The 19418-nt window shown below is 36.8% G+C and overlaps 1 protein-coding gene across 1 annotated transcript in view; it reads left to right on the forward strand.

Annotated features, from left to right (window-relative positions):
* LOC143435463 (dystrophin-like) overlaps window positions 1–19418 on the forward strand; it is a 254647-nt gene that overhangs the window by 196021 nt on the left and 39208 nt on the right. The window lies entirely within an intron of this gene.

The raw sequence follows: 19418 nt of genomic DNA on the forward strand, positions 1-19418 counted from the left end.
AAGTTCTCCAAGGAAATGAATATCTTTCATTTTTACATAATCACCATAAACATATGATGATCATACATAATTTAGATGAATAAATATCTTGCATGATTTTGTAAAATAGTTTGATAATTTTTTTATTTTTTCATAAAAGATATTCTGATTTAGGTTTCCTCTTCCAGAATTCCTACAGATCCTCCCTTTTCCCCCACCCAAGTCCATACCTTTCTTTTTTTCTCTCTCATTAGAATACATACAGATACAGTCATATAATAATAATAATAATAACAAAAGAATATAAGATATGGGGAAATGGGGAAAAGGGATAACATCTGAAATGTAAATAAAACATCCAATAAAAAAGAATATAAGATAACATAAAAAAAAAAACTGAACCATATTATGACACAGCAAGCAAATAGAAAAAAAGAACCAAAGAAAAAGCACACACATACAAGCACATACACTGAGACACAAAATTACTCTCACATAAAATCCATAAATACAAAATTGGAATCCATAATATAGACACAAAATATAAATAATTATAATTTTAAAAACATTTAAAAATCCTCAGGCAAAGTATTATGAGTCACAAAACCTCCATCAATAGCATCAAGTTCTTTTTTTTGTCACCTACTGTGGAGCATCAGGCTTAGTGAGAGGCCAGATCAAGGTGACACATTATTATCAGTCTTAGCTATCTTCTTTGGCTTACAACTTTTCTTTCTCTCAGCAAAAGATTCATAGAGGAATTACCATGGTGTTTTAGAGTCGATCATTTCAATAATCAGATTGTAAGATAACAGTATCTTTTTATAGTGACTTCACTTCTGCCAGGCTCATTACAATAGAAATTTTAGGTATTAAGTTATTAATACTCAGAGACTTACAGTCACAATGCCCAATATACTCAAAATCCATAAATACATATCATGTAATTTCATCATGCTGGATTGTTTTTATGAGAATTTGGGACATAAATTCTGATTTGTTAGAAGTGACGCTACAACTTTTTATTTAAGGAATTATTTGTTGAACTTAATCTTTTGAAGTATTTCTAATTTATGAAATCTGAGCTATATTTTAAAAATTACATTCATTATATGTATATCTGCTTTTGTATGTAAAGGTCTCACAAAAGGGACTTAATAATTTTGATACTCATAATATATATATATATATATATATATATATATATATATATATATTACACTTTTATCCTACAAGAATTTACATTTAATTCATTACAAAAATTAATATAAAGACTGGTCAAAATAAAAATGCACATCTTATAAAATACAAAAAGGCAACATACCCATGTATTATCATATTAATATATAAGGTCTTTTTATACATTCTCATAAATCTTAAACCTAACTACTTATACTTTATTGGAAAGCTATAATGCAGAAAAGAGTAGCTAAAATGATGTGATATATACTCAATAATCATCCTCTACAATGGACCGTGTTGCTGTACACATTTTTAGATGCTGTATATTGATCTCTGACCTCATTTTTCTATACTAAACATATGTATCTGAGTGTTATTTTGGCATTTCCCTATAATATCATTAGTACAACTATGAAGATATATAAAACGTTTATGGAATTCTTTCAAAAACAGTTACTTATAATGTTAACAATGCACATTATTATATGGAATTTGGTTTTATGATGGATATTATTTCAGAGTTAAGCAATTTTTCCTCAGGCAATATCAAAAATACTTACAATTTATATTTCTAAACAGTGGCTAAACTTAGAAATTGTATTTAATCATGTATGTTGAAAGTTATAAACAGCAAATTGCCTTTCAGGCCTTGTAGTTTAAAATGTAATAATTTTGAAGGTATTTTTTCACAGTTTAATATAAGCACTTTTAAAATGTCAACATTTTTGAGAAAGAAAATCTTCCTTATAGTGTGTACTAGTTCATTTATCTTGTATATTCTTTGGCCTTAAAATTATAATAATAAGAAAGATTGTTTTTTAAGGTGCATTTAAGAGTATATTTAAGAATATAATTTTATAGCACATTTTTAATACATATCATTCTGAGCTAGAAAATGTAAATATTAACATTAATTATGGCATAATTATAGTATGGCATAGAATGATCCATTCTGAGTTAATTAAGAGCTGTTGTTTATTGAGCTGGGCTTGTAGCTCAGTGAGTAAGAACACTTACTGTGCAAGTAATAGGACCTGGGTAGAATTCCCCATTACTCCTATAAAAGTCATTTGGAGACTCCATCTATCTATTACCTATCAATGAGAGACAGAGGCAGAAGGATCTGAGGAGCTTGTCAGCCTACCAACCTAGCCAAAAAAACAAGGCTTCTGTTCACTGAGATAACTAGCCCCAAGTGAATAAGGATGAGTGTGACATAGAAAGACACTAAAACCATCCTTCTCTGTCCTTCACATGACATGCATGGGTGCAAGTACCTACATACTCATGTACACATCACAATCCACATATGCATACACACATACATAAGCAAACACTACTGTTTGTCTTTTTGGTTTTTTTTTTTTATAATGAACTTATTTTTAGTGTCATAGGAAAAGTATCTTCTAAACTCCCATAAACTTCAGGCATATCTACAACAAATATTTCCATACTTCTGGCTTAATTGAATATTAATGAATAAACATTTTTAATACTTGACAGTTTTAATAAAACATCCTCACTTTGACTTGCTTTGGGGCATCAAACCTCCACAGGACCGAGGGCTTCCCTTCCCATTGATGTCAGACAAGGCCATCCTCTGCTACATATGTATCTAGAGCCAGGAATCCTTCCCTGTATACCCCTTGGTTGGTGGTCTAATCCTTGGGAGCACTGGGTGGTCCAAGCCAGCCGACATTGTTCTTCCTATAGGGTTGCAATCCCTCTCCACTCATCCAGTCCTTCCACCAGCTCTCCCACCGGGGTCCTCGAGCTCAGTCTGATGGTTGGCTCCAAGCATCCATGTCTGCATTGGTCAGTTGCAGTCAGAACCTCCCAAGGAGCAGCCACATCAGGTTCCTGTCAGTAAGTGCCTCTTGGCAACAGTAACAGTGTAGGGGGTCTGCAGGCAGGATGAGTCCCCATGTGGGTTGGTTCCAGGATGGCCCTTCCTTTAGTCTCTGTTCCATTTTTTTGTCTCTGTCTTTCTGTTCTTCAGGAACATTTCTTGGTTAAAAACTTTGAGATGGGTGGGTGGCCCCATCCGTCGACTGCGGGTTGCGACTATCTACTGGAGGTGGTCTCTACAGATTCTATCTCTCCTTTGCTACACATTTTGGCTAAAGTCATCCACATTGGGTCCTGGGAGCCTCTCACTTCCCTGGAGTCTGGGACCTTACAGTGGTTACCCTCAGTTTTGTTTTGATTTTTTAACAGATAGTATACTTTTCAAGTTGTGCTAAAAGTCTAGAGTTTTGTAAATGTTAACCCTTTAATTCTACTATTTGCCTGTTCCTAAGTTGGGGGTTTTAAAACAATTTATTGATTAAACCCAACCCCTGGGAATAGTGCCTAGTATACATACATTGAGCAACCAATGTGAATTTTGCAACTCATTTAGGAAAGAGGTTTCAGTTCAGAAATCTATGCAAATGTGGCAAAAATGTACCCTGTGTCTGAATCAGTTCAATGGCTTCCCGTGTGTGTGTGTGTGTGTGTGTGTGTGTGTGTGTGTGTGTATGTGTGTGTTTCAGATTATAGTGCCTTCCTTGCCACTCTATTCTTCTAAGCAGAAAAATATGAAGAATAGCTTTATCTTTAATTAAGCAAACATTTGGTCAAAACATATCCCTTCATGTGAATTATTTCTTATCAAGGTCTAAATGCAGGCTGAAAAGATACAGTGCAAACATGACTGTGTCTCAATGAGTCTTCAAAGAAATTTCATTTTTGAATTATGGACAGAAACCCTTAACACAATTCTCCAGTGGACTATGTGATGATATTTAGCAGGAATATGCTTCATTTCCTTGACAGCCTCTTTATATTTGTAGAATGCTGTGAAAATCTCATTACATTTTCATTTACTGTTCAAAGTGGAGGAAGGTTCAGATGGGAAGGCTAATTAGAAAACTGGTTGCTAATAATCCACTGCACTAAGCATACTAAACAAAGGTTATCCTCTTTTAATATTTATTAACCCTTTTTAACTATTGCAGAGTAAAGAAACAGAAATGACTTGTTTTGAAATTAAAAATGGAATCTTTAAATATTAGACCCAGATAAGCCTTTGGCTGTATCAAGTTCTTCCACTTGAATTGTATATAGAACCCCAGATTACAAAGATTCAAAATTGTTAAAACACAGGAACTGAATGGTATTAGATAAAAGCTGGTAAGTCTCAGGAAGCAGTGATTGGATTATTTCCATTGATCATACAGTTCACAGATTACAACTCTCAAACCAACAATGTCATTTGTTTTTGTTGTTTTCTTTTTTAAAAATAAAATCTGCTTGTGGTCTATAGATATCATTCAGTGGTATAAGACCCTCAATTTTTATCTCAAGAACCAAAGGAGGAGGATGACAAGATAGAAAAGGAGGAAGAAGAAGAGGAGGAGGAAGAAGAGGAAGAGGAAGAGGAAGAGGAAGAGGAAGAGGGAAGAAAAAAAATCTCACAAAACTTCTCATAAAGAATTAAACTGAGCCGGTCAGTGGTGGCACACGCCTTTAATCCCAGCACTTGGGAGGCAGAGGAAGGCAGATTTCTGAGTTCAAGACCAGCCTGGTCTACAGGGTGAGTTCCAGGACAGCCAGGGCTACACAGAGAAACCCTGTCTTGAAAAACCAAAAAAGAAGAAGAAGAAGAAGAAGAAGAAGAAGAAGAAGAAGAAGAAGAAGAAGAAGAAGAAGAAGAAGAAGAAGAAGAAGAAGAAGAAGAAGAAGAAGAATTAAACTGTACCAGTTTGTCTGATAGATGCTGGATCTGATAGATACTGGGGTGTTTGTGCCATAATTATTGGGAGTAATGATGCAAAAAGTGACAGAATGAGTATATCTTTGATGCAGAAATGATAATTCCTTTGTGTATAATATGACAGGAATAGAAGGATTGATGATAAATGAACCTCTTCTTTCTCACTCCTCCATTGCAACCCCATGATCAGCTCAATGGTTAGCTGTGAGCATCAGCCTCTGTGTATTTTAAGCTCTGGCAGACCTCTAAAGAGACAGCTATAGCAGCAAGCTATATCAGCTATCTCAGCAAGCACTTCCCAGTATCCACATCAGTGTCTACCTTTTGTGAATGCACAAGGGATGGATACCAGGTGGAACAGTTTCTAGATGACCCCTCCTTCAGTTTCTGTCCCACACTTTGTCTCCATATTTGCTCCCATGAGTATTTTGTTACTCCTTCTAAGAAGGACCAAAGCACCCACACTTAGGTCTTACTTCTTCATGAGCTTCATGTGCTCTGTGAGTTGTATCTTGGGTATTTCAAGCTTCTGGGCTAATATTCACTTTTCAGTGAGTGAATACCATGTGTGTTCTTTTGTGACTGGGTTACCTCACTCAGGATATTTTCTAGTTCCATCCATTTACCTAAGAATTTCTTGAACTCATTGTTTTTAATAGCTGAGTAATACTCCATTGTGTAAATGTACCACATATTTTTGTATCCATTCCTCTGTTGAAGGGCATCTGGGTTCTTTCCAGCTTCTAGCTATTATAAATAAGACTGCTATGAACATAGTGGAGCATATGTCCTTGTTATATGTTGGAGCATCTTCTGGGTATATGCCCAGGAGTGGTATAACTGGGTCCTCATGTAATGCTATGTCCAATTTTCTGAGGAACTATCAGATTGATTTCTAGAGTGGTTGAACCAGCTTGCAATCCCACCAACAGTTGAGGAGTGTTCCTCTTTCTCCACATCCTCATTAGCATCTACTATTACCAGAGTTTTTTTATTTTAGCCATTCTGACTGGTGTGAGGTTGAATCTCAGGGTTGTTTTGATTTGCATTTTCCTAATGACTAAGGATGCTGAATATTTTAGGTGCTTCTCAGCCATTCGAGTTTCCTCAGTTGAGAATTATTTGCTTAACTCTGTACCCCATTTTTAATAGGGTTATTTGGTCCCAAACAGTGCTACCAACTGGAGATTAAATGTTTTTTTCAGAGGTATTTCTCATTCAAACCACTTTAGTTATAGAACAGAAACAGAAACTAGAAGGATAGTTATCAGAAGCTCATGTTCCTTGGTATGAAAAAGTACTACAAAATATTATAAATACTTTATTTTGAACATTCTGTGGTTCACTTTGTTGGTGGCTTTCTACCCTACAACAATTCTTTTTTTTTTTATTAGATCTTTCATTTACACTTCAGATACCATCCCGTTTCCCCATTCCCCCCCTCCTAGAAAACCCCTATCCCATGCCCCCTTTTCATTTTGCATTTATACATTTTTTTAAGAAATGTTAATCATAGGCTTTATAAGTTTGGTATTGTTCAATCAGAGGTGTAACCCACTACCCAACCTAGATATATCAACTATCTTTGACTGGTGGAGATACATGAACATCTGCTTCCCTGTCTCCCCCCTCTATCTCTCTTTCATCACCTAGCTTCTCCTCTCCTTCTTCTTCTCCTCTTCTTACTCCTTTTCTTCCTCTCAGTACTCCTCCCACCTTAGCTCCTCCTACACATCACCCTTCCTGTTAAAAGGAAACTTTTCTCTCAAAATACAATTAGAGCATAATTATGCCTATTTGTACCAGTGAGGTACAAGATAGTCCTTATACCCAGTCCATCCTTTTGTTGACTAACCAGCACCTCTGTCATCTATCCTAACTAAAACACTTAGTTCTGAACCTGGCTTTTTCCTTGGCTTTAGGATGAATGTCAGCTGATGACCATACACTCAGATCTTTTCTCTCAAAGTAAATAGCTATAAGTTTTCAACCCCATCAGAAATCCAGAATGACTGAGTTGACTATAATTGTGGGAAGCACAAAGCATAGCTTCTAAAACTTAGCCAATTTATAGAGACCTCTGAACACCTGGACACTCGCTCTACTTCAAAACGTTGGAGCATCTGTTCTTCTGCCTTCTGGCCCAGGATCATCTGACAGACCTTAGTGCTGCAGAATTATTAAGGGCTGATTATTCTGTCTAGGCAGATATAATCAGTCGACTATTCTGCAAGTGTGTCCTTTTCTGGACAGTAATTTGTCTGTAGAAGGAAAGTGGCAATTCTTGCCTAGTGGCTGTCTCACCACAACTGGAGTAACTCCAAGGATGCTCAATTTCTTCTTAGAATTTAACATAGGAAGCTGTCCAGAGCAGACAGGTCTCTAATGAAAATGAACATTAATACTGAAATGTTTGTCATGTCAATTCTAAGGATTTCTGATGTTTTGAAAACCAGCTATCCATGTAAGGTAATCTGGACTGTTGCCTGTTAACTCCACTCAGCTATTTCTAAATAAAACATAGAGGACACCCTTATAATAAACTCCAAGTCATGAATTTGCTATAGTCCCTTAACTCACAGGCTGACCATCTCAAATCAGTTAAAAAAGTTAAAGAAGGACTGGGTCTAAGCTTTGTATTCCTAAGTGTGTTATACTGGTACAATGCCTATGAGAGTAACAATATTCATCTCACTCTTATATCACTAAGAAGCTCATGCCAATGAAAACCTTAAAATTTGTAAACAAAGTAAATTGGTGCCATTTAAGAATTTATATCTTCATCTTGATATTAATTATACAGATTTCTACTAATAGGTTATGGCTATGCAATAAACCCTAGCTAATCCTCTCTATTCCGACAAAACCACTACTTTTCCCTAGGGAGACAGCCCAACATTTACCACCTTAGTCCCCATGCCCAGGGAATAGGGGCGCTGACTCATCATTAGCTTCTTTAAGCTGATTATGGGCGTTGAGATATTAGAAGAGGAGTGGGGGGGAGAGCAAGTTGACAATCCTCTGATGCTGTGTCTTCGCTGCCTCCAGATGGAATTCACGGACCTCAGAGGTTTGAGCAGGTCTGCCCAGCTTGCTTGTTGAGTAGATACACCAAGGCTGATCATTCTGCAATATACAATTCTCAAAACAAATTTTAGTATCAAGATAGTTTTTTTTTAAAAGAGGGCTGACATTTTATTAAGAATGTTGGTTCTAACCACTTTTCTATTTTTCCCCTTGTTTATTGGATATAATATTTACATTTCAAATTTTATCCCCTTACCATATTTCCCCCACCATCCAGGAACCCCTTATCCCATCCCCCCTCCTCCTGCCTCTATGAAGGTGTTTACCCACCTACCCCCAGCCTCCCTCCCCACCCTCAGATTCCCCCCCCTCAGTGCTCAGCCTTCAGGGTACCAATGATCTTGTCTCCCACCTATGCCCAACAAGGCCATCCTCCCCTACATTTACAGCTGGAGTCATGTGTCTCTCCCTATGTGCACCTGGGCTGGTGGTTTAGACCCTGGGGAGCTCTGGCTGGTTGGTATTCTTGCTCTCCTCACAGGGCCACCAGCCCGTATGGTTCATGGTTCCCTCAATTTACTCTCTAACTCCTCCATTGGGAACTTTGATCAGATTAATGGATAGCTGTGGGTATCTGTCTCTGGGTATGTCCGACTCTGAGAGACCTCTAAGGAGACAGCCTTATCAGGCTGCTGTCAGCTTTCCCATCCTGACATCCCTATCAGCGTCTATTTTTGGTGACTGCCTATGGAATGAATACCCAGACACAATGGTCTCCCTACAACCCCCCCCCCTTCAGATTCTGACCCACACTTTGTCTCCATATTTGCTCCCTTGGTTATTTAGTTACTCCTTCTAAGAAAGACCTAGGCATCCTCACTTGTTCTTTCTTCTTCATGAGCTTCGTGTCGTCTGGTAGTTGAATCTTTATTTTTCAAACTTTTGGGCTAATCTCCGCTTATCAGTGAGTAAATACCATGTGTGTTCTTTTGTGATTGGGTTACCTCACTCAGGATGATATTTTCTAGATCCATCCATTTACCTAAGAATTTCTCGAATTCATTATTTTTAATAGCTGAGTAATATTCCATTGTGTAAATGTACCACATTTTTTGTATCCATTCCTCTGTTGAAGGGCATCTGGGTTCTTTCCAGCTTCTGGCTATTATAAATAGGGCTGCTATGAACATAGTGGAGCATATGTCTTTGTTATTTGTTGAGGCATTTTCTGGGTATATACCCAGAAGTGGTATAGCTGGGTCCTCAGGTAGTGCTATATCCAATTTTCTGAGGAACCGCCAGACTGACTTCCAAAGTGGTTGTACCAGCTTGCAACCCCACCAACAATGCAGGAGTGTTCCTCTTTCTTCACATCCTCGACAGCATCTACTATCACCTGAGTTTTTGATCTTAGCCATTCTGACTGGTGTGAGGTGGTATCTCAGTGTTGTTTTGATTTGCATTTCCCTGATGACTAAGGATGTTAAGCATTTCTTAAGGTGCTTCTCGGCCATTCGAGTTTCCTCAGTTGAGAATTCTTTGTTTAGCTCTGTACCCCATTTTTTAATGGGGTTATTTTACAACAATTCAAATTATGTATAGATATTGTTCTTGACTCTCATAATATCACAACTGACCTGTTATCAAGTATTAATTATGATAAAGACACCTTTCTTAAGCACAATAAAATCAAACTGCCATTTTGTTTAAGGGAAAATAGGACATATTTAGTTGCTTCAAATTTTAACCTGGATACCATAAAACCTTGTTTTCCCTTGAAAACCTTTGTTTTTCTTGTACTTTTCTTGTACTCAAGTACATGAAACATTGGTTACTGGAGTGTTATGTGAGACCAGTTCATCTGTTACAGATCTCTTTTCAGTATAGGGTTTATTTTAGGTTCCTGATTTTTTTTTCTACTTTATAATTTAGCTCTAAAGCTGTTTGAGCTCTTCCTGTTTGCTTCTCATTATCTGTGATATATATATATGCATATACATATATACATATACATATATATATGTTTATTTTCAAATAGTTTTGCATTCTTGATGAGCTCTGAAGTCAGCAAAGGTGGCTGGTGTCAGTGTTGAGCCTGTATATAGTTATTTTCTTCATCATGCAGTTTTACTTCTTGTATGATGAAAGACACTGAAGGGAAACTTGACTCCCATTATGCCTTAGAGATATAATCGAGAGGGTTTTGATTCTAATACAGCAATTAAGACAGCTAGATCCCATTGTTGCTCTGAGTTATGTTGAGAAGTATAGTGTTCCTAGATTGTTGAACTCTTGCAAAAGCATCAGAGAAAAGTACACCTGATTATTTCGATAGCACATCTGTGTACATAACCCTTTGCATAATAACTTTTGCCCGGAGGCTATGCTCTTTGCTTTTCTAAAAAGTCATTATAGCTGTTATCATTCTTTTAAAATGTGGCAATAATGCATTAGTAGCTTCCAGTGAACTAGATTCCCCCCCCCCCCCGGACTTTATCTCTTGGCTGATTATAGGGGTTATGAGAAAAGAAGACTAGAAATAGTACTTATTTATATATGTATACATACATACACATGTATACATAGATATACAGGTACTAAAGCACTACACTCAAATATATAAACACTTATCAGCATATCCTTTATTATTCATAGTTAGGAATCTTTACAGTTGTGCTTTTAAAATTCTAATCGGGTTTTCCATTATGGGCCTAGGAGATTTCTTTTTCTGCCTCATTTTTACTAGGGTTTTCTTTCTTGGATAGTTGGTGACCATGTCTCATTAGAATGTGTGACATTTAGTTGTCCCAAAATGTTTTAAAGTTATCTATAAACCAGAAACACAAGTCCAATCCATGACATTTACCAATCTTGAATCCCCAAAACTCCAGATGAGGATTATTGATAACAAATTCTTTATATTTATGGGAAATTCAGTTATCAATTGAATAGGTCTATAAAAATTTGATTTGTTACTGTCTTTATTCTTGGTCAGTGTGGTACATAATTAAATCACTTGCTTAGTAATTTTCACGAAATGTTATTACATAAATTTAATTCTGCAGTGATTTATTTACTCCATACTAAATGCTTATATCCACTCAAAATTCACACATTGACTTCCTAAATGCCCATGTGACATTTGAAGTTGCAGAATCAATCGTGGAAGCGGTGTTCTCTGTCTGTCTCTCTCTGCTCAACCTCTAGATAGCTTCCCTGTTCTCTTGTTTTGTAAAAACACAGGATAAGGTGGCAAGACAGGAAGACAACATTCGCTTGAACTTGATTATGGTGACATCCTAATCTTAGTCTCCCAACCTTCAAAACTGTGAAAGTAACTTCTTTTTTAAAGCTACATAGTCTGTGATATTTTGTCATAGCAATGTGAGAGTTTTGAAGACACTTTTTACCATTTCTGCACCTGATTTGTTATTTTAATAAAACACACACACACACACATGCATACTCACACACCTGATACTAACAAAACAAGTGGTAGATATAGTCATCAACAGATTTATCTAGGTGTTTGTTTTGGTCAGCTCTTAACATGATAATTCTCTGTGTAATATTGCTTTCTCCAAACTTGACAGCTTTCAACAAACATGAATTTAATGGCTATAGTTATTTGATGACCTGAACTTGAAAGTTCTGCATCAGGTTTGTTAGTCTTGGCATCAAAGTACAGGTAGATTATATAATTCATGTTCAGAGGCCTATACTGATGTGGCAGTGGCTACCCAATAATTGTTGATTTTCTGAAGGACAGGAACTTTACCACAAGTTAGGATGCTCGAATGTACCAACCCATTTGGTTGGTCAATATTTCATTAACCAAAGGAAATTCCATCTTCCAGTAAAACATAAATATATAATGTCTTTATCCAGAACAATCAGAAAAGAAACAATAGGTAAATATTTTCCAATAAGAAAATTAGAGGATTTTTTCCATGGTGAATTAAGTTTTGGCAGACTTTCTGCTTTTCCTTGTGGATATAGAGTATTCTTTTAAAATCATTGAAAGTTGTAACATAATTACAATCATGACTCAGGAAAAAGAATGTCTTGTGTTTCTAGTTTGCTAGTTTGCTTCATAACTCAACTTCTCTAGAACAAATTTAATCATGCTTTTAAGGTGCTCTAAAATAATAAAAGTGACTCAAGCCTGGGCTCAGTCCTCAACCTCAGGACCACAGGCAAAGAGGAATGGGTAGAAAGCTCTCAGTAGTATACTTGCCTAGGATATAAGAGGCTCTGAAATCAATCCCAGAAGCATGACAAGTAACACAGGCACACATGCAAACACACACACATACAAGGTAGGGGCAGGGAGAAGAGGGAGAGGTTATAACTGAAGAGAAACATCACCATTCCATCTGGCAGTGTATATTCCACATATATAGCATACATGCTCAGTCAAAAACAGGCAATAAGACATATTAAAACTCTGCTTGGTTTGTAAGAAAAGAAAACAAGACAGAGACAAAGAGAAAATGTTCAAGTGAAAACTACTGGAAACTATGCATAACTAGGAACAGAAATGAATTCAGCTTATTACAGCTTCACAGGAACATGAAGAAGGTCACACAAATGTCTAACCCTCTGAATAAGCAATGAAGGAACCCGTGATGCTGTGCTGAGAAACTGTAATCACTGAGTATAATTCCCTCATAATTGGATCACTGAAGAGAATAGAATCCAGTAGTCCTTCTATCATTTGAGGTGTTACTCCATCATTTTTATGAATTAATTACTTTCATTCACTGATTCTATTATAACATCTACTTCCTTATGCTATAAAACCTTTTTCTAACTTCCCAACAAGAACTGTCAACAGGGCTGGGGATTTAGGTCAGTGATAGAAGACTTTCCAAGCAAGATCAAGGCCCTGTGTTTGATTCTAGCAAAACAACAACATAGCAACACCAAGAGGCAAACATAAGATGAGTTACCATTATGCATCATCTATGGGGTCCTTGAGGTACTGACTCTTCTCATTACATTAAGTTGCTCAAATTAGAATTTGTTGTTCAAATTCAGTAACCATTGTGTACAGAAATACAGATTCTGCTGACCTCCAAGCCTGCACTGTAATATAATGGTTTTAAATATACAAGGTCAAGAATAATGAGGTTTTACAAGTAATATTTGGTATAATGCTACCAAAGGTAATAATAGAAATAAGATATGTTAACACCTAATACATATACGCTGTCTGCCATGATATGACTGAATTAATTTTTAAACCTGTCTCTCCATTACCATTTTCTTAATAGAGTAAATGAACACATTTTACCAAATTGTAGCACACGATATTTAAACTGGCACCTGTGGAATAAAGATAACATTACTATATATGTCTGCATAACTTTTTACTTTTATACATTTAAAATTACTATTTTAAATTATATGTGTGTTTCTGCCTGTGGGTACGTGCACAGAAGCCAGGGTTGTCATATGCCCTGGGACCTGGAGTTACAAGTAGTTGTGAGCTTCCTGAAATGGGTATTGGGTATTGCATGCTGGTCTGCTGGAAGAGCAATACATGCACATAATCGCTGAACCATCTCTCCTACCTTATATTCATGTTTTGAGACATAGTCTCTTGAAACCCAGGCATATCCTCAAACTTTCTTTCTAGTTAAGGATGACCTTGAAGTCTTGACTTTGCTACCTCTACTTCCAAAGTGCAGGAATTACAGGGTATACATCATGCTTAATTTGTGAAATGTCAAGCATAGAACCCAGAATATCCTTTATGGCAGGCAATATTCTCCCAAGCAATTTATATCCCCAGGCCCTGGGATACATATAAAAGGTCTTCAGAGCTGTTCCTGGTATGCACAAATGCAATCCTAGTTCTCAGGAACCTGAAGCCAGGGGATCACAAGTTTGAGGACAGCTTGAGCTGAATAGAAAGGCTCCAGCTCAAAGATGCAAAAATTAAATAAATTTCAAGATGGATGTACTGGCTGGTTTTGTGTGTCAACTTGACACAAGCTGGAGTTATTACAGAGAAAGGAGCTTCCCTTAAGGAAATGCATTCATGAGATTCAGCTGTAAGGCATTTTCTCAATTAGTGATCAATGTGGAAAGGCCTAGCCCATTGTGGGTGGTACCATCCCTGGGCTGGTAGTCTTGGGTTCTATAAGAAAGAAAGCTGAGCAAGGCAGGGGAAGCAAGCCAGTAAGTAACATCCCTCCATGGCCTCTGTATCAGCTCCTGCTTCCTGACTTGTGTGAGTTCCAGTCCTGACTTCCTTCGGTGATGAAAAGCAGTGTGGAAGTGTGAGATGAATAAGCCATTTCCTCCCCAACTTGATTCTTGGTCATGATGTTTTGTGCAGGAATAGAAACCCTGACTACGATGCAGTCAGACCTGAAAACTGACTCACCAAATAAATTGGAAACAATAATGCCAGTAATAGAGTGTGTCTGAGTGCTGTAAGATTTAGCAAGTTGTAAACAATGACAGAAAACTGTGAAACAAGGTGAGAATTGCAGTTGTTTAATGATAGCCAGAGAGACACTCAGGTAAAATTTTAAATACAATTTACAATTTACACATGGCTGTGTGTTCTCTTGTACATGGCTGGAACATCTGTCTGTTGTTAAGAACTTCCCTGCTTAACCTGTCAGTTCAGTCACTGATAAATCAGGTTTTCTGATCTTTAATTCTATGCCACCTGTCTATTCTGACCTTGGATGTTACACAGGCAGCTTTCCCAAAGCTATGACCTAATTCCTGGAAGACAGGATTCCTGACATGAGACCAGAAAAGTGGTATAAGGAACCTCAGATCAGATGACAGCTGGTTAGCTCTCAATAGCCATTGCCTTCATTCTACACGAACCTTTCCAATGTAAAAATACTAACAGCTGTACGGCAGTGATCTATAGATACAAGCTCCCTGCACATTTTCTTATTCCATCTTCTTGATCAATCCTTCAGATTGTGAAAAAAAAAAAAAAAAAAAAAAAAAAAAAAACCTGTTGAGACAAAATCTCATGAGTCCCAGGCTGGTTTGAAAATTCCAGCTGGTTTAAGATGATCTTGAAGTTTTGATCCTCTTGCCTGTCCCCAAGTGCTGAAATTATATGTCTGAGAACCACACCCAATTTTATCAAATGCTTGAAATTTAACCTAGCACTTCGTGAATTCGAGGCTGGCATGCTAACAGTAGAGTGACATCTGGCTTCCAAATTATGAGGAAACTGTGGTGCCATTGACTGGAAAGCTCAAGACAGTAAATGCTAGAGTCACATGCATGATTTTCTCTCTTGGTCTGACAGCCCTTTGTCAGATCATCTCCACCTGCCTTAAGTCTTGCCCATATTATAAGCTCTGTGTCTTGTGAAAACTATTAAGGCAGAAAAACAAGAGTGTATGTAAATTAAAGTTCACGTAGATTGATTTTTAAATTACCTTGAATGACTCAAACTATAATTTGAAAATGCAGATAACAATTCTAATGCTGCTTTGTCTTAATTTATGTGATTGGTTTCTCTTTTACTAATTTTCTATATTATTTGAGTAAGAAATACATTGGTATTTCTGTTTTTAGTGTCAGATTGCTATATATGTAGTAGAAATGAATGCTGGTCTAAAAATTTAAGTTGTAAAAGAAACAGACTGGTTTCTTGCCTTCACAGGTGCTATACTTCATGTTAATATTAATGAAAAGAAATGCGCCATGTATTTATATGCCATTTAAAATTTCCTGGCAGATACTTTCAAAGTGAACGAAAACTGCATGATACGTATTGAACATAGTCTATGAAATCTCAAGATCTGTATGCATTCAATATAGAAAGGTTGATACATTTTATACTCTAACTCTTTAAAAAATCTGATATCCTGTACTAACAAGATTCAGTTGTCACAAATTCAAATCTGTTTACTTGTGTGTGTGATATGTGTGGCTGTGAACTCATTCATGTGTGTAAATCTGTGTCTGTTTTTGAAGGTCAGTGGGCTGTCTCATATGTTTATATTCTTTATGTCCTACTTTTTGCAATAGTTTCTGGTTGTTCATGGATGTATATTCTAGGCTATCTTGTCAGTGAGCTTCAGGGGATTCTCAGGTCTGCATCTCCATTTCATTATAGGAGTCCTGAGATTACACACAACTATGACCAGATTAATTTATTGTGGATTCTAGGCATCCAAATCCATGTCTCCATGTTTGTTCAGTAAATGTTTTGCCATGGAGCCATCATCTCATCCCCAGTTGCCACATTTTCACTAAAATAATTAATTTACGTATAGCTGATAGGTAACATTTTCCTCTAAATTAAATAAAATTGAGGGCTAGCTCAATAGTAGAACACTGTTCTAGTATGTGCAAGTCACTAAGTCCAAAACAGGGGGAAAAGGAAAATTAAGGTTCTTAGTCACATGTTCCTTTTTTATTTGATAGTATTTGAAAGGACTGGTTTAGTCAGAGCCATGCTGACTCCATGACAGGCTGCAAAATGGCAGTTTGCAAGACTAGGCCTGAGTTCCTCTTCCCATAAATGAGAACCTGAATCCAGGAATCTGTGGTCAGCCAACCACAGCTGCAGGAAGCCAATCTGAAGATGTTTTCCCACCCTAGAAATTTTCCAGAGCCCTAACGAATCACAAATGCACCCATACCCCTGAAGATAAAGCCAAAATCAAGGGAAATAAAAGTAAAAGTCACCCAATTCTACCCTAACAGGCTTTAAATTGACCCTGCAAAGCACACACCTTGGTTTCCACTCCCAAATGGAGAGACACCTGCATGCAGAAAATTCTGTTAAATAAACACTCTTTGCTTTTGTATATTATTTGAATTGGGAGTATCATTTTTTAGTGATTCTAGGACCCTTATAGTATGGATACATAATTTATGAAAAAAAAGTCTATTTTCTTAATTCTACAGCTATACCAGGGACATTTCACCTTCTTATCAAACAAAGGAAAGACACTGGTCTTCTTCTCCTTTTTTTTTTTTTTTTTCATTCATCCTTGAAATGCTTTCCCTTAGAGTGAGATTAGAAAGCCTAGAATCAGGTATGGTATTTGGGAAAAACTAAGCAGATACCTTTTCCCAGATGATGGCCTTGCTGAAAACATAGCTGTAGCTGGTGCTGACAGACTTGGGCTTCCTGCTCTAGGAAAAGTTTCAGTCCTTTCAGAGAATTATAGCTTGAGGACAAGTCACTAAAATCCTATAATGAGTTCACTAGTTTCCTCTTGTGTCAGTAGCTCTGGGTCTTTCGAGGACATTGAAAACAGTCCGAATAGTGCACCACTCTTTCAGAAACCCATTGCAACTTCTGAATGTCTGCTTCACATAAGATTGCACCTTCTCTTAGGGTCACAAGCTTTTGTCCCAGGATGCCCTGGCTCGAATTCATGGCTGTGATTGTTCCTGGTTTGCATCACATTTTACTGCACAGGGATTCTTTCTTGGAAATCCCCAGATAAGCTCCTACATGCAGTGGCAATGAGTCTCAGTAATTGCATTTCTGTGTATCTGAACTTAATTTATATATTAAGCCTCCTTTTGCAAGATCCCACACATTTCATCTCAGCCAACTTAGGGATAATATGTCCCAGTTTTCTCTTGGGTTTTGCCTTCAATTTTTTTTTAAGGACTGATATAAAGCCAGTATTTGAAGATGGGTGTGGGCTATCTGATCTTATGTATAATTCATCCCACAAACTTTGTGTTTCTAAGCCTTAGGGTAAATCTCTGTTTGTGTAGATATAAATTGATTTATATATATATATATATATATATATATATATATATATATATATAATCACTTTTATTTCTAGTCATTCAGTTCTCTAAAAACCAACTGATTACATTGTTCACTATAGGCATGTGGGATATTTTGTTACTATCCCCTGTCTGTGCTCCTGCATGCTGGATTGTTAGTTTATGTGTTTCTACATAGGTTCACAATAGGACTGTTCTTTTATATATCATTCTCCATTGAAGTCCTGTTACATTCACTGTCTTCACCAAGAAAGCTCACCCATGTGCTTCTGAATTTGCATTTCCCCAAACTCATCTGTTGTTCTTGTTGTCAGTGGTGTGGTAGTATTATTGATGCCATAAAGTTTCTTTCACCATTTCCTTCTCAAAAACATGCATTTGTATGCCATTCTTGTTTATTGACTGGACTTTCCTCACTCCTCCTTGAGGACAGTGTTTAGACTCAGAGCTGGACAAGTCCTTTTATTTGTATCAGAAACAGGATGTTCCAAGTGAAGATTTCAGACTTTGAAAACCTTCATGTTAAGATTCTCTCTCTTACCATGTGATTGCAAGTGTGGAACACCTGCCTTCCCCCTCTTATTACAAGAAGTAAGGCAAAATTAAACATTATCACACTGTACTTAGGGAGAAAAGTGTGGTAAATATTTAAAAAAATACCTTGCCATACAAAACCCTTGAGCTAGTTTACTCTCAAGAACTAAAAGTATGCAATCAAAATCAAGGTTTGTACATAGTTGACAATTGAAAGCATGACTGCAACTTAGAATAGTAGTGTGTTCTTATTCATTCATTTGAGAAGATGAACTGGGAAGATCACTGATGCCTACAGAGTTAACAGCAGCCTAGACAGTGTTCCGACACCCTTGCACATATCAAATAAATAAATAAATAAATAAATAAATAAATAGAAACAAAAAAGAAAAATCAGACAGCTTGAGAAATGACTCAGTCAGTAATGTGCATGCCATACAAATAAGAGCACACAACCTCATCCTTAGCACCCATGTTAAAAACAAAAAGCCAGATGTAAAGGGTGCATGCCTTCCATGGTATCCTTATAGGGAGACCGAGAAAGGAGGATCCCCAAGATTTGCTAGTTAGCCAGTGTAACCAAACCAGTAAATTTTTAAGTTCAATAAGACATTCAAAGGTAAGGTGGAGGGAACATAAAAAAGACACCTGAAATTGACCTCTAACTGACACACACGCAGTAATTCCTGCCCCTAGTAAGATGTGTATACACACACAAATACAGAAACACACCACAATACACTTGTGTAATTGTCTTATGTATACCTTGAATATACTGTGAAGCTTTAGTTTTATTATTGTTGTTGTTACTATTATTATTATTATTATTATTATTATTATTATTATTATTATTATCATGATGATGATTAGTTTATTTACATCCCCAATGTTGCTGCTCTCCTGGCCCCTGCTTGCAGAGTTCTTCCCAAACCCATTACCCCTCCCTTTTACCTCTGAGACTGAGGCACAAACCAAAAAGCTTTATTTCTTAAGAAAATGTTACAAAATACCTCCTTCATATAAAAATACCTGACATATGAAAGGAAGAAGAATTTTTAAAAAGAATGTAAGAAATTTGAATTACACCACACACACACACACACACACACACACACACAGAGAGAGAGAGAGAGAGAGAGAGAGAGAGAGAGAGAGAGAGAGACAGAGACAGAGACAGAGACAGAGATAG

The sequence above is a fragment of the Arvicanthis niloticus genome, chromosome X, assembly GCF_011762505.2.
Source record: "Arvicanthis niloticus isolate mArvNil1 chromosome X, mArvNil1.pat.X, whole genome shotgun sequence".
Classification (NCBI taxonomy): domain Eukaryota; kingdom Metazoa; phylum Chordata; class Mammalia; order Rodentia; family Muridae; genus Arvicanthis; species Arvicanthis niloticus.